Raw genomic sequence first — 17437 nt, 5'->3', positions numbered from 1 at the left:
ACATGAACGCGGACTTTGATAGCGCCGAGCCAGAGAAGTTAATTCACTGGCAGGAATTGATACTCTAGCAGATTTGAACTCTTAATATACTAGGTATCCGTCGATATTATACACGTAAAAATACCACGCGGTGTACCATTTTTAATGATTAAATGTTATGGTTGTACACCCTAACTTACGAACGTGTTGACCCTGTAAAGCGAGTATTATGTCAGTCAGAATGTTGTTAGCCCTAAACTTCAGTTGGCCGTTAGTCTGAAATGCTTGCGTGAAATGAACACAGTTAAGAATCTTATGTAATATTGTTGTTTATTTCTGTCACACGTGAATAAAAATTCACCTACCGGTAGTCAGAAAAAACTTGCAAGGAGCTAAATTTGTGACATCAGAAACGTCATTTTGCTGAACTCTATTCCGTTAACGGCAATAGCCTACCAACTGAATTTTAAACTTTCGTCAGCGCAACAAAATGAAACGCTTCTTATCGGTGATAATTCACTTAAATTTCAGCTGCTTTTAGAAAATTCACATTGAATTTCATCATGAGTACGATAGAGCGCTTACATCAGCGCACTTACGTTTCATAAAGCTTCGTACTGTTAAGACTGACGAAAAATTGGCAGTAAACAATAGGAGTTGCGGTTCGCCGAACGGTAAACTCGGCGTCGACATCGGCGGCGGCCGAAGACGTGACGCCATCTCCGCGCCGCTGCGGTGAAGCACAAATTGGATGCTCCTCAAAATCTTGAGTTCGCGGAAACTTGCGAGTCGTAATTTGCTCCGAGATCATTTTCTGCGAGCCGCAAGAAGCACGTGATGCCTCCGAGACGATACTTCCTTTCTAAAAAATGAAACGCGTGTGAGTGCGCTTCTCCCCTCTCTCTCTCTCTCTTTCTCTCATGAGACATTATAAGGGAGCAAAAGTTACGAGTTGCTAAGATTTTGTACGCAATATGCAAGGATCAGGTAAAGCATTTTCTTTGGTCGTGAAAGTAAAATACTCAGAAGTTGTTACACGTATTTTACTTCCATACTCGTATTTTTCTTTCTTACTGCTCCATACTCAGAAGTTGTTATACTTCCCTGATTTGGAATTAAACTTGGGCATTGTCAAAGAGTTGACCTCGTCAAACTGACATGAAATAGATCAGCTTAGTACTTTTTGAGATTCGATAACAAAATTATGTAGTATCAATATCAGGTAGGTTTTCTCATTAATAATGTTCCATAATTTAAGCTCCGAACAAGCCTGGACAATACAGTGGGCCATCTTGCTGCAGGTGCGTGTCTTGCAGCCATCCATCGACGCCCCAACAACGGTCCGACATGTAGGAGGTCTTCGGGAACTAGGTACTTGATGCAATTTGAAAGCCTTTTGATTCCTATCCTAAATCACTGTCAAGGATAACTCGTTACTTTGTGCTCGTTGATCGAGGGAAGTCTTGGCTTTGAAGGTGCACGGGTGGGATGAGAATGACGTGGCGAAAAGAAAGGTCAATCCCGTCGGGGTGACTGAAACAGGTCGACTCAGCTGGTCCGTACGCGAGCGTGCCCTCAACCGTGACCGACTGACCAATCTTGACTAACCAGACTAACCTATGAACCCAAATATCATATATTAACTATACTCCATTTATAGTTTTCTAATATACGTATTTGTCATGCGCTTGGAATCTCTTTCGCGGAACTTAGCAAAATATCTGGCGCTTAATTGAATCAACATTTCCGGAAAATCCTGCACTCACCCTAACCTATTTTTCCTGTGAAAACTAATATAAGATCTTCATTAATTGAGTTTTCAAAGGAATTACTTTTCTGCGTCCACATCTATGCGGGCGCCGGAGATAACCTTGATTCAGATGCGTTTAAATCCATGTCTTTTTCATCGCTGAATAATTCAGCCAGGTGATCACATGGGATGCTCCCGTGAGCCAAAGTAAATAAAATCTAATTATTTATCATTCATATCTACCTTGCCGAAATTATGGACAAAGAGGGAAACAAACTGACTCAAGGATAGAATTGGAGACAAAGCATAATATTATTAGAGACTCATAACTATGGCGTGATAATTATGAGTTCCTAACAAATAAATGCTACAAACATAAATCTCGTATTAATTACACAGTTATCCAGGCCAAGAAATCAAGACAAATCCATATTAATGGACTCATAAGAAAGAAATATATTTATATCCTGAGACCCTACAGATAATAGTATCCGAGGTGGCTGCCTTGGCCATGGTCACGGCCGACTAACTCTAAATGAAAATGAACATATCATTATTTTCATCTGATCGATCACTTACAGTATTCATTTTCATTAAAGCGCCAACGATTTATTCTGTGACTTAAAGGCATTTCAAATGCGCTTTAAACTTTGACTTCATATTCCGATATTCGAGAGCTAAAAAGTACATTTGAAGGGAGCCTCCGATGTGCCCGAACAGCCGGCCTGTCAATCGTATTTTACGATGAGCATTCCAGGTCAAGTATATCGAAACAAACTCCGCTTCCTTAAACTCAAACATTACGTCTTAAATTCTTGAAATAGCGCAAGCATCAAGGCAAAGATCGCAGGGGCTTGTTACATTTGAAATTGATTGACTATTCATAATATCTGTGAATGTATAGTAGGAAATCATATTTCTAAATCAATGAAATGTATAAGTCACATACGACTTTGCTCTAATTTTAAAATTAAATATTAAATTATTAAATTCATAAGAGCTTTGCAAGCTCATATGAATGGGTATACCAGTTAATGTCATCTATAAATTATCATGATACCAACCTCACCATATAAGGACTATATATACCATGTCTGAGTGACGAAGCTGAATAGAATTTCCGAACATTCTTCAGTGACTTCCAGAAATTAATTCAAAGTATAAATAACTTTGTTGAAACAGATGCAGATAAAACTATGCATCCCATATGCTTTTGAAATTAATTGTTTGAGACGCAGGTTTGTTCATCTTTATTATTTATAACGCTTTTAATGGAGAATTTTAAATTAAACTCGATGAACCGCATGAGAGTTTGTGGTGTAGGAGCAAAGTACTGTAAACGAATCTGTCCGTGCAGGCCTGGAACACGTATCGAGAGTTACTCGTATAATGAAAATACTGACTTTTCAACCTTGCAAGCTTATGATAACAATTCATTAATGACTGACGAGTGTGTCATTCAAACCAATACATTTTCTAACTTTAGATTCGGTGTTGAATGTAATTTAAGTGATGACCGACACGTTTCTCTAACAATCTAACTTCTCAGTTCAGATCGGGAATTAATTGTTCCTTTGAAGACTTCAAGCATTTATTTGACGGTCTAAAATTGATGCTGAGTAGCGTGCTCTTCAATTGGAACGTTTGTACGTCATCGGCACATGGCAATAACAAAGCAGGCAGGAATGACTGGCTAGAGCAGCAGTGATCGAGTCTCTGGGTCACCGCTGAGAGTGAAAGTGTAGGGCAGCAGTCGGGGAACTCGCCTTCCTCTGGCAGATGCACGCATGTTTCCAATGGATTTATTGGAAACTCTTGACTTTTGTTTGAACTACCAAGTCAAATAATTTATTTGGATATGTTGTGTTTGTTATGGGAAGAGGATTGAATAATTACGCTGTGACACGTGAACACCGAGAGAAGTAAAATGAGTACTGAACAAAAGCTCCCAAAGAGAGTCCGATTGTTCATTCCAATCGTGTGAAAAGGAAGCACGTAGATGTAGATGAAAATTCTTTTATTAGGAACAATGTTCTGAAAAAGTAATTGCGTTATTTCCGTCGAATTGCTATCTGCTTATATACTCCTAGTTAAACAATAGATTATTAGCGTGAAGATTTCCTGGAGCACAAAGGAAGAATACGAGTCAAACCATTCAGGTATTTGGTCAAGGTCTTGACTTAATTGCGATTTAAGTCCAACTGATGGCGCATTGTGATGGACGAAGTAGCATCGCAGCCTCTGCAGGGGATCAATTGTTCTGCGTTACGAGCGTTGTAATTGGCTCTAGTTTTTCTAAATGTCTCTGCTAGTAAAATGTCAAGATCCAATGCATCGCAATGCACGCGGATACTAGAGTAATGATCTTAAATATCTCCTGCAGCGCAACCTTTATCCCTTCAATCCCTTTAATTCAATCCCTCTAATCCCTTTTAATTCTTGACTTCGAAGGGTAGATTTTAATTGAATTTATCCACAATTTTTGTTTAGCATAACAATTTATGCAGGTTATTTTGTGCCGTACTTTTTAACATTTTGTAAGCATTCTAGAAGCTCATAAGCTCTCATTTGTCAGAGACGTTCTGAGTCTTGAGAGCTGCACTCTGGAGTACCTAATTATAATAGAGAAAACGAGGGCTCTTGAAGAGACTTGTTACAAAAGAGATCCTTCTTGTACCATCAAATTGACTGCTCGCACACGCATGCGCAACAGGAACACATATGCAGTGAACCCTCAAACGAACACGCTTTTGTAATTGTAGGGAGAATAAATCTGATAGATTTTATCAGCTCAGACATGGAGAAATAAATTAGGTATTTGGAGCAGACGAGATCTTTATTGGAATCTGAGGAAAAAAGTGAGCTCGCCCGGCGATAGAAGGACTGTCGACCAAGTGACCTTTGCTGGACTGCTCTTGAGCGCAAGCTTGTAAGCGAGCTCCCGTAATGCTCCTGGTCTGGAGCAGTGCAAGCACCAAAAAAACTGGAGCATTTCTACACTGACTTTTGGGACTCGCGCATTCCTGCTACTCCTACGCTCACAATTTATAGGGGATTGAATTGAAAATTTTCTGCCCTCTGCTGGAAACATTTGAAAAATATTTGCTGCCACCAGATTTATTTTATTGGAGGAATTTTTAATGCTATCAACTGAATGGTTCCCTGACCAATTAAGCTCGCATCACTGTAAAAATTCAAAGATTTACAAAACAAACAAACAAACAAACACGTTATTTTATTTTTATTAGTAACTGAGGTGCGGTGTGCGATAGTGAAATGTTACCGGGAGTCCGTATTTTGGATTCTAGGCGACCATGACGCTACCGCTACCTAGACGACCATATTCCACACCAAAGCAATATATAATTAACTGCAGGCGAATATGAGCTACCTTCAATGAGTGAAATTCCAAATGAAATCATTATTATATAATATTTATTTGATATCATTATTTTATTATATTTATTGAATATTTATATTTTTATAACATAACATTCTTCTCAAGGTTATTCGAGCTCTAAAGGCATTTTTCCATGTGCCCTTCAATGAAAAATTTTGTTAGCTCTGTGAATTTCCAAGCAAAATATAATTTGAACATCGTACGAAGGAATGAATAAAAAAATTAAATTATGAAACCCAAAGGAAAAGCCCACAATGGCAAGCGACACATCACTAATGCATCGCCAGCGGCACTCGGCTAAAAAAAATCTGAGTTATTAAATTAAAGCTTGAGCAAAGGTTCTGGTGCTGTAAGCCCATATTCGTGCCATATTCGTGCAGATAGTTTAATGAGAAGAATTATACAGCATGCACGACATTCAGGGCCGTTGTTCGCATGAACGAATCAATATTGAGTAACTAACGATATGTTTTTCCAGACTCTATTTAAAAACCAAATATTATCTCGAAATGAGGCATCAATTCGAATATAAAATTTGAAAGAACAATGGTTTAGTGAGAAGGTGAAATATGCAATTGGAGCACTTTTCTAGCCCATCAATAAATTACTCCATCTTATACGAGATAATGAATAGATTGAAAATACTTGAGCATAATCATTATTTGGTTAACAATGTGTCAATAATTGAAAACAATTATGCGATGATGAATTCATATTACACTGCTTCTGAACTGATATTCAGGCACTTCTTGCAAAAAGGATACTTTTTATCATTTCCAACTCGAGTGTTGGCATCATGGATGAAAAAAAAAAATTTCAAAACACCGCAGCATGTTTCCATGCATTTCTCAAATATTTTATATACAAGCATAAAAAATAAATTTCTGATTCAAAGCTCAAAAATGCCTTCTGTATTGAGTAAACCAAGGCATTTGCACGTCAAAATTTGTACACAAGAAGGTTGAATCAATCGTTTACACTTGGTATAGCACAAAACCAATCCTCAATGAAGCAGGAAGCTCGCTGAAGGTTATCTTCACGTTGACAGTTTCGTTTGTTATGCATGGACGCCCTCGTTCTTAATGAATGTTGTTCGTGTATCTGTTCATCTCTTATTAGTTTTCTTTTTCTCGAACACGTCGCCGAAGGTTGACTCGGCCGCAAGTAATCAAGTGTTATCAGGCTATTGGGTTCATTAGCACCGCGTGCAAAATTGAAACGAAAGGTCAAGTCAACGTGCCAAAAAAATTATTTGCTTCCAACTGAAGAGTGGAAGGCGGCTGGAAGGACGTCGGTGGCACCACAGTTATGTGATTTAATTTGGTATCTTGCCGTACTGCATTAAATTCAAAGAATACAAGTTCATTTACTTTAAGCAGACAACCATTCAGAAATGTTCAGCAAAATATGCAAGAAATTATATTCATATCTGATGTATTTTGCTAATAAGTAAGTAATTTTTCCTGCCAATTCATCAGTTTAATGCGTTTTATATAAAACTCACATTGCTTTGAAGAAATGGCTCTTGTTTTGAACATTTCTGCGAAGTCAAAACTTCCGCAGGTTTCAGAAACAACCTCGTTTCAAACGGAAAAATTCATCTAATTTAATTCCAATTTGTTTTCCTTGTCAATATTCATATGTCAAAGCATTGCAAGCCAAGCCATGAATAACGATATAAATTTTAGTTTCTTCAGATTCACAAACGATGCGAAAACCCGACGACCAGAATCGTTGAACGCAAAAATTCACAGACAAAAATATTATATCAGGAAACATGCATAACTGAAACACGGTCCGCGCAGAGGCGACAGAGCGTAACCGGGCCAGACGCGTGTAAAATTGCGGGCGATTTTGAAGCTTTTAGAATTTATCTTGCATTTCGGGTTGGCTGTTGGCGCTACCACTCATTTACTGCCTGACAAAACTTCAATGCTCAATCTATTTCAAATTTGGTCAGTCTGTGCTTCACGCTTCGATCGCAAATGCCGACACCATCCCTAGATCGATGCTCGATATTCACGCCCGGTGGATTGGTGTTGGCTTTGAAAGTTTTAAATTCGTTTAGTCTTATGAAAGAGCTATGTAAATGATCGAAAAATACAAATTTGTGCGTTAAGTTTAACGATATATTAATGAGCTGACAACTTTCATTATTAACGTGCTTTGTGAGTAAACATGGCCATAAAATTGTCAATAGTCAATCATTTTTCAAACGAAAGGGACTTTATATACAAGCGTCACAAAATTGAACGCAAATTAAAGAAAAGTTAAAAATTTAATGCAAAATTACGCTACACCAATTAACACCCATGCATGTATGAATTTCTAGTGGTTTAGTATCAATATGGCTTAGAAAGGCTATACGTTGGTCTTAAAAGTTCGTTAAATATAAAAATATAAGAATAATTCAAAAGTTGTTAAAATTAGTCTGAGCATCAACGGTTATCAGGAGATAGCTTATCAATGAAAAGTATTACCGCAACTTTTACCGCAACTGCAATAATAAAAAAGTCAACGAATCAATGACTAAGCGTTCTCCACAGCACCGATACCAGCAGTCCATGCCACTGCAAAAAACAATCGAATCTCCCAAGGTTGAACCTTGGAGTAAATTTAGCGCGTGTCAAAATGTGGAGCAAGAATAATGCTCATCGTGGAGGCTGACAAATGAAAGGCTTTAATTAACATTCGCTTCCTGAAACATCGCCTTCATTAGCTTCTTAAAAAATGTTCTGAGTTACCATATTGAGATCACGTCGGGCAGTTATTGTTAGACGGGCGCATGAGTGTTCAGTAAATGGGATACAAGTTAAATGTATCGAGGTCAGATGTCATGTAAAGTCTTGCAAATGCTTCCTCTAGGGAAAATACGGCGTGCAATTCGAAGTCAGTTCAGTTAGGAGCTTATTTTAAATTTAAATAATATCATAATAAATCCCTTGGGTCTGTTTTTCGTATGCTACCAAATGTATTCCTTTTTTATTCTTCACTCATTTTCGAATTTGTTAACACACTTCAAGTTTAATTTGTTAACATTTTTAAAGTTGAAATCAATTGTTCACTTTACATCAGCTTCCCCGCTTCCGTGATTACAATTGAACTTTTTAGCTCAAGGCTCTGGATGGGGGCCATGAAAAATAATCAAACTCTATTTCTTCTATGCAAACCTGAATAGATGAATATATATATCCTGAATTTAAAAATATATGAATAATATTAGAGGGTTAGAATTCAGATAGTCTAATAGGGATTGAATACAAATAATCAAGAATTACAGGAACTTTTTTCTTCCCATGTTGAAAAATCATTCTCCGTGACGATCTAATTTCAAAGTCTTTATCCATGCAGTGACATTACTGAATTTAAAAATATTATCTGAGTATAATAGGTCAACAACTTTTTTGTTACATAGTTTCTCATAGCTAGTTAACCATGATCTAATACTTTTTAATAATTCATTATTTAATTTTTATTATTATTTCTTCAATTTTTATTCATTTTTTCTTGAATGTTCGCCTCTCAATGGGAAATTTATTTTCTAACCAGTAAAACAAGAAGTTTTCGATATTTTTATTGTTATGTATACCTCTTCCTCAGATCGACACCAAAAAGCATAATCAGTTACGTTATTGACATGAATAATAATAATAATTAAAATTATTCATAATCATCCCCTTATTTTCATCGTGGGATATTTTATTCAGGCCTATTTATATAGCGGCACAACGTGTTGAAATATGTGGAGATACCAATCGATATAATTAAAATGGACAGTGTTTCATTACATAGGAATGAAAGTAATAAAGTTTATATAATATCGGGAGTGAATATAAAATAAAGCGTTTACAAAAATTATGGGAAATTACATTCATGTTTTTCACTACTATTTAAAATAAAAATTTATAAGCCAATAAATAATGCACACATCGACCCATATTAATGGGTGCGCCATGGGCTTTACAACATATATATGAAAAACGATGCATGGATCTAAGTTTTCAAAATATTATTTTCAATCCAAGAATTTTCACGGAGTTACATTCCAAAATTAATACACCACGCAACGTTCTGTTTATGGAAACATGACGCAAGGTTATATTTTTATGACTGAAGTAATGACCTCATGCGAAAAGAATTATTCTCTCAAAAAGAATAAGATTATCATTCACAAGTCTGATCCTGCTTGCTAGCAATGATCGGCATGCACGCTGCTCTGTTTTCCTGACTCTCAATGTTGTGAAACGCACGCAGGCAATAGTTAACATATTCACCAGACATGCGCAGGCTTGTACGACTTCTTCACGACTGATAAACTCGGCCACCGTGGGAAAAATAAACGCAGGGTGAATGCTCTGGAATCTTTAGCCTCATTAGACATGAGCTGCAAGTCCTACTTAAGCTGATATACCCTATAAGGTGGAGCTCTTATATCTAGTACGAGAAAGACCTTGACATCGTGCCCGCTCTGATAATCCTTGTATCTATAAAATGGTCCGATCAAGGAGCAAGCCTCGTGCATCCTTCCTGATTTACATTGCAAATCGTCCCAGAAACGATCGCAGGTATCCCTGAACACCGCATTGAAATTCCGAAGACATCCAGGAAAACTGCCGCTCGCCGAATGCTTTTGCGACACCTCATGCACCACCGTTTCCCGGACCTCTCGAGAAACGCTGAAAACCACGCGGGAACGGCAGGGCTTCACTCTTGTGTTTTACCGTTGAAGTACAAGGTTTGTTTAATATTTTCTCGGCCAATCTCGCAAAAATATAAATTTGTAGTCATTTTCACTAAAGATACAATTCCAGGAGTCTCTTCAATTATTAGATGAAGCTCATATTTGGGGGACTGACTTCATATGCTTGGATCAAGCAAAATAAATAACGTATAATTTATAGAATTGATAATAGATAAGATATCTTTTAATAAGGATCATCTGGTGGAATCGGAGGGGATCACACAGGACATCAGCCGGTTGTAATTTATAAGAGCAGACAATTAAGTCAGAAAAAAGTTTTTAATTAACATCAAAACGAACATCGATCAGGATTGAGAAACTCGAAGTGAAATAACATGACTGCCACCCGGCCACAATGCATTGTGTAAACATATCAAACTTAAGTTTAATTAAATGTTTTATTAATTGTGCATCACAAATTTGAAGGTTATTACACTCCGGGCAGATTTGAACTACAAGGGTCATGCACAAGTACTTGAAAGAACGTTTTCATCTCAAATCAAGCTCAGTGAACCTAATTCAAGGTCTATTCACGTATGATATCTTTTTAGTTAGAGCATGGACGATTGAGGCAGAGTTATTCAAGGTTTTCACTGGCAGAACAAGACAGTGACAGGTTATTCAGGGCAGTGACGCGTGGCTTGACACTCGTCGTTTTATTACAAGGAAGCAGGATGTGACTCAAAGAGAATCAGATCTCGCATCTGATGGAGTTAAGTGCCAGGGGCATGGTGATGTGCTAGACGGGCTAACAATTGTCTACATAATGTTGCGTTGTTTGAGTTTGTAAGTCTGATGACAAACTTCGTTTCTTCGTTGAAGAAAATGTTATTTATTACACTATGAAAACTGGTAAATTTTTTAGGTGATGCATCAGCATTGTTCATATTATAATCGTGAATGCCACCGTTTCTCTACTTGCATCGCTCATTGGTTTACCAATTCGTATTTCTTCAAAAGTCATCATATCGTAAATTTATTTAAAGCTTCATTTCACGTAAATTAATTGCTGTTACATCGGGCAAAACATTCATATTTAGCCTTCAATACACCCCATATATATGAGTGAAATAGGTTTACATTACAAAAGGAAACAAATCGCCCTGTACATAAATAAATAAATAAATAAATAGCCTCAAGTTCTTGTGGTTGCAGCAGTCGATGGAAAAAGCCTCAAGTGAACAAAGGATCTAATGGGAAAGTGGAATTCATACGCGTTTATATGCATTTTCTTAAATTAAATCTACGATTGTTCCCGGAATAAAAACTGAGGAGAGCACAGACTTCCGACCGCACGCGGCATCACCAGCGGAATTCATTTGGTTTGCTCCTAAAAAGTGCAAGACTGTGGTAACTTTTTTCGTTCAGTACTGCTGGACGTCAAAGTCGTTGTTAAAAAACGACTAAAAAATTTTGTACAAAATCTTTATTAAATTTTCAAGGCACTCTAGACTTTTTGAGAACAGGACCTTTTTTTAAATGTTCCACGAGCTTTTCTTATACTCACGTATCTCATTAATTTAGAAAGCCCACTCGTAACGTGCTCATGCCTGATGAAATACGAGAACATTCGTTCCTGTTGTTAAGGTCCGTCATGAGCGCACTACAATATACTTAGTAGTTGTACGAGAAATTTGATAATGTTTCGATCAAAAAATGTCGCTCTGGAACCTTAATGCTAAAAAATGATGAACGAACCCTTAAACATTAAGTGTTAAAATATCTGAACATTAAAAATTTCTAAGGCTAAAAATCTCGAAAAATTGCCCAACACAACACATCTGCAAATTTGTAGAATTCGAGGATCATATCATATTTTTATCACATTTTGGGAGACAAGTACACGGTCTCTATTGAACGCGGACGGCAGAAAGTAAAGTTTAAATATATTCCAAGGACCAACGTGCAATAATTCTAAAACTATTGAATTATTATGAAATAAATCTTGAAATAAATTTTAAAAATTTAAATGAAATAAATCTGTTCTTGAAATAAATTTATATTTCAAGGAAGTTTAATATAAATTCCAAGGACAAACGTACAATAATTTTAAAAATACTGAATTCGTGAACACGTAACAATCGCATGTTGGCATAACAGCAGTGCTGTAATATGGACCAATAATATTATTTGGTCAATAATAGTCATTGTTTTTTTTTTAAATAACCGCCGGAAAATTGAACACGCAAAGCAATATAAACAATTTTCCTCAAAAATTCAAGAGGAGACCAAGGAATGCCCAATGGTAGAAAGTGATGAAAAAAAGGTCGAGTTTTTACAAGATTCTTAGACCTCCTTGACCGTGATGAATAAATTGGTATTTGAAACGTGTTCGTGGTGCAATATAAAGCTTAATTATAACATTCAATTCTATTTTTCGTTGCATAGAAAGTTGACACCAAAGAAATCAAAGAACACAGCAACTATGAGGGGCGATGAAGCACTGCTAATAGTACATGTGCAAACTCAATTTTTCGTACTATATACGAGCGGATTTTCGGCTGAAATTGATCAAAATATTAATTGAAATACTACTATTTCATCACCAATTTCCGTCATTTATACTAGCGATATTTACGCGAGTAATGGCGTATTGCCTTACGCATAGCTCTCTTTATACTATAACTCTATTCTCTCGGCCTAATAATTAATTCACTCTTCAGGTTCGGTAAGTAGATTATATAAGAGCTACTGTATTTACCGTTAATCTATAAAATATATTCGCAATTTTGGTGATAGATTTTCAAAGTTATCTCTGCTAAAGTTTGAGCGTCAGACACATGAGGTCGCTCAATCTCAATCTATTTGTTGGGCAGATTCTTTGAACTTTGCTCGCAGTTTTTCCTGCGTTTAGGTGCAGAGATTTTCAACCGTGTTCGTTTTTGCACCGCAGAAGCCGTTTAGTGAACGACGCGGACCTCATCTGTTTCTTTGGCTCATTTTTTTGTCAAGTTTAGGATCGCTAAGTCACTTGCTGGCCTGCAAGTGACAGAGAAGGAAGCACTTCGCCCCATTCCCAGAGGCTTAACCAACTGGAATGAATAAAGTTTGCTTTCGACTGTCGGCTCCAACGTTCAAGACTTAAAAAGAAAACGTATTTGGAGCTCCTATGTTATTTTTCTCAAATAGAAAAATAAGATAAAATGGAATAATTTCTGGATACTAAATAGTGCTTTATAATGTTTCCATTGTTTTATGACTATTCCGAACACTTGGACGTAAGCGCTATGTTTCTGCATTAAGCTAGTCAAACAATTTTAACTTAATAAACTGATAACGATTGAGAAATTTGTGGTGCAACGAACATTAAAATTCATCATTGCATGAAGTGCGCTAGGCTTTCTTATCCCTTGAAGATTGAATACTTATAAGAATTTCTCTATATATGAGTTTTCAAACTATTATTATTATTATTGCTTACTAACAAATGAATTAATTAAACACCAACAGATTGAGTTATTACCTACAACGTTTAGCTGCGTTGTTTGCAGCCATTCGAGCTAACTTGTCAGATGACTCTTGAGTTTCTCCATATGCACTAAAAAATAAGTGAAATTAATAGAATCTTCGATTGCTTTCTATGACCGCTAAATGGGGTATTACTATCAACGTTAACAATCCAATGCCCAAAAATAAAACTTTCAAAATCGTGATATATCAGTAATAAATAAGTTGAGTGATCTCACTGAATCGCCAACTGAGCTCTGAATATTTTTTCTTGATCACTCATTCATCACCATGTCATTCCATTGAGTAGTGTTCGTATCATTTCTCGGTAGTGTTCGTATCATTCCTTGAGTAGTTTTCGTATATCGTTCCTCAATTATTAGTGTTTCTATCATTCCTTAGCAGAGAAAAAGAAATTACGGTTTAGGATAATCGGACAATCCTTATAATTTTTCAATCCTGTCATCCTGTATCCTCAAAATAAGAAAACTAAAGTATTTTAATTGAGGAAATACGCGTTCAATTCTAAATTCTCATTAAGAACATAAAAATCGGTGGTGATTCTTTCCAGAAAATTTTTAACGATTTTTTGTTTTTTATTGCAAGTTTGTTCATACCAAACAAAGTCCAAAATTCTAAGTTGTAATTCAAATCCCTTCCAGTTTGCAATGACTTACTGTTCTCCAGTCACGAATAAAATTTCGGGTCCACAAAAGTTCCCGACACGATTAATATCGTGGATATACCGTATAGGCGTCTGATCCGCTTCTGAGTGGCCAGGTTCGCCTGACGTTCCACAGGATCAATAATTACAGCAGTTCTCCAATCATGTATCCTAAATCCTGCAAATAAGAATAAAACTAATGCGCTTTAATTGAAAAAAAACCTCCCGTACCTCACGCTTGACATTTATTTTTTATATGGGATGTAGACCTCCCGCTCGCCTCCCATTACCAAATATGGACTAAAAATTCGCATTCATCTCCTAAATTGGATTTCTACTTGCATCCTACTTGCATACTACTTGCATTCTACTTTTCTCAAAGTTTTGCAATGCCTCATGAGTATTCCCTCATTATAAGAACAAAATGTCATATACAGGTAATTGCTTATCACGATAAGTATCGTGGACATATACGACCCAACAGCGGTGCAATGCTTCTAACACACGCAAAATTAGGCAAATAATTACAAGATGATTACTAGAATTTTCAATCACTGATTTCAACGAAAGCGTAAAAAAAACGTTTAATTTTCTTGTAATTAAAGGAGATTATCTTAGCTTTGTAGGGTCCAATGAATAGGGCTAGATTCTAACTCATCCATTACAATTTCACCTATTTAATCATCATCTAATTATCAGTCTTCAAAATTGAATACGATGCTTGGCCAAATGAAGAAGCACCAATTAATTAAAATTTTCGTATCCACAACACAAATCGAATGTGTCACCTACTCTTTAATGCAACGAAACTATTCCTCGAAATTCTTGGCTCTCTTCACACATCAATTAAATGAATAGCTACGGAGTCAATTAAGTTAATGGATTCTAATCAAAATGATTTTCAGTTTCAAAAACAAGTTCTCATGAATGGCCTACTGATTTTCAATAAGAATAACAATGATTATACCGCCAATCTCATTTATATAATTGGATGCTCAAATCAGAGTGTGATATTTCACAATATTTTCTCTTGTTAAGCAGATGATAATAATTATTCTGTTATATATTTATTTATGTTACACTTCATACGTGTATCTAGTATCGGACAATATCCCTCGTAAGATTCATGTTAGGGAAAGTGATTTTTCTTAAATGATATTGAAAGTTAGTCAAAATTTTTATTGCCCAAACGACGACCAATTAACAAAAATCAGTTCACAAAAAAAGTTCAGCAATTTNGCAACGCCTTGTATATATAGCTAGATCAGCAACGCCTGGTATATATAGCTAGATCAGCAACGCCTGGTATATATAGCTAGATCAGCAACACCTTGTATATATAGCTAGATCAGCAACGCCTGGTATATATAGCTAGATCAGCAACGCCTGGTATATATAGCTAGATCAGCAATGCCTTGTTCCTGTACATAGACAAAATAATCAAACGGCTAGTACGCATACCTGCTACATTAATCAATCCACGTCAAACCACCGTTAGACCAGAGCTGGTGCACCAGGTATATCTATCAGCCTGTGTATACGCAATTATAAAACTGGTAACATTGACATCATCTTGGTCGGTCGCGTATCAACCAGCCGAGCTCTCCCTGAAACATGGCTCATAAATTCTATCATGAGAGCAGTCGGTCTCTCGCAATTGGAAGCTGGCGCGCCTGTCGATGTGCTTCGGCATAATCAAACAATTCTAGACGCTGTCCAGAAGTTTTTCAGTCAAACTTCAAAGGTCCTCGACGCTTCATCGTCTCAATGATTGCTTCGCTGGAATGAAAGTGTCTTTCAAGACTTAAGGAGACGCACGGTCGTGCGCTGCCAAGTTCTATTGATTCTAGGTAAATCGATTCTAACTTTGTAGTTAGTCTTGTTCTGTCTCTCAGACTTGTATAATTGAGAGAACATATCATTTAGTGCAGCTACAAATCATGCACATTGATTAAGAAATCGACTAATGTTATACAATATCATTGGTTCGTAGAGTATTCGATTAAAATAAGTGGGAGCTTTTTTAATCAAGAAGAAGGCGTGTATTTTAACGATGAAAGTTTAGAGGTCAACTAATGACCGAGAGGAGAGTTTTAGACGCATGAATAAATGATTGGATCATAGGCGGATTATAGATGGCCTTTCAATTTGGAATAATCGCTTCTTCTTGACTTGTCTATGGTGTTACTCAGGCTGCCCTTACTAAATATTATGAGCGTGTTATGCGCGCCAACTTAATTTTTCTTGTTTGGCCGCCTCCTACACAACCATGGTGTCTGGCGCTCGCTGCTATCGCGGTCATCGCATATCCTCGAAGAGGTTCCAATACCACAAAGACCGGCGGGGGAACTCGTCGAGGAGATGCAAGAACAACGTTTATCTTGCGCTCATCCCATGTCAGGACGAGCTCCGTCTTTGTCAGCCTTCTTGCCTCAGTTTTATACACACTGAAAAATACATTGTTCGGTTTATCAGAAACTTGCAAAAAACATTGAAAGTTGTCTTCAATTTTATTCCGGCTGGTTTCTATGAACTGTCTGATGTATTCTTCTTTATATGCACGCATGTTAATTATTGAGAAAAAACTATCGGCACATTATCAGGCAGTCATGTTTGGATAGTTGGTCTTTCAAGGATGTTGTGAGAGCGAGATTGGTGTATAGCGTAAGAGATAGGTGATGAAGAAATAACTGTACGGGGTGTTTTAAATACTGTTAAATTTTACCATCAAGTAGACTCGTAAGGGTTTTTTAAGTTTTACCTGTTGCGATCTATTCTTTTTTAATCTTTTGTGCTCTAGATAGATTAATAAGAATACGATGCAAAATGTTTCCTAACACTAAAAATATTGTTGAGTTATTCCTATGTATTCATAATGACTATAATACCGCAAAAGATGAAGATATTGAAGCACCAGACCAATGCTGCACCCCATAGTCAATTTATATCTGCTTGTAGCCAGGACCTCATCGATCATTTCCTCCCTCCCTAAATTTTCTTTGATATTTCCTACATTTTTCGCTGTTTTGACAACCTCTGTCTGTTTATCCTAGAGCCGTCAATGAAAACACAAGAACCGATGATGGCTTTCACCCGCTCTGTAATTTCGGAAGACGTCTTATGTACACATGAGCGGAGGCCAGAACAGCCTGTGACGTGGACAGGGTTTGACCTGATGGATGACCAAGCCTTGCTGTGTTGTGTGGATGCTTAGAATTTCATATTGGCAATTATTGTGTTCCATTCTGCGGTACTTAATCGAGAGATTGCTTGAGGTCGTTCACACGTAATCACGTGAGGACTGAGAGAAGACGATGACCGTTATAAGCAATATTATTACGTGCGGTCACGATATATAGCAACTTGTCAACTATTTCATGTTCCATTCTCAAGAAAATTTGCTGGTCTCGAAACTCAGGAATGAGGATAAAACATTATCATATTTACCAGAAAAAA

Source organism: Hyalella azteca, unplaced genomic scaffold, assembly GCF_000764305.2.
Source record: "Hyalella azteca isolate HAZT.00-mixed unplaced genomic scaffold, Hazt_2.0.2 contig12444, whole genome shotgun sequence".
NCBI lineage: Eukaryota > Metazoa > Arthropoda > Malacostraca > Amphipoda > Hyalellidae > Hyalella > Hyalella azteca.
This window is presented reverse-complemented; position numbering follows the sequence as displayed.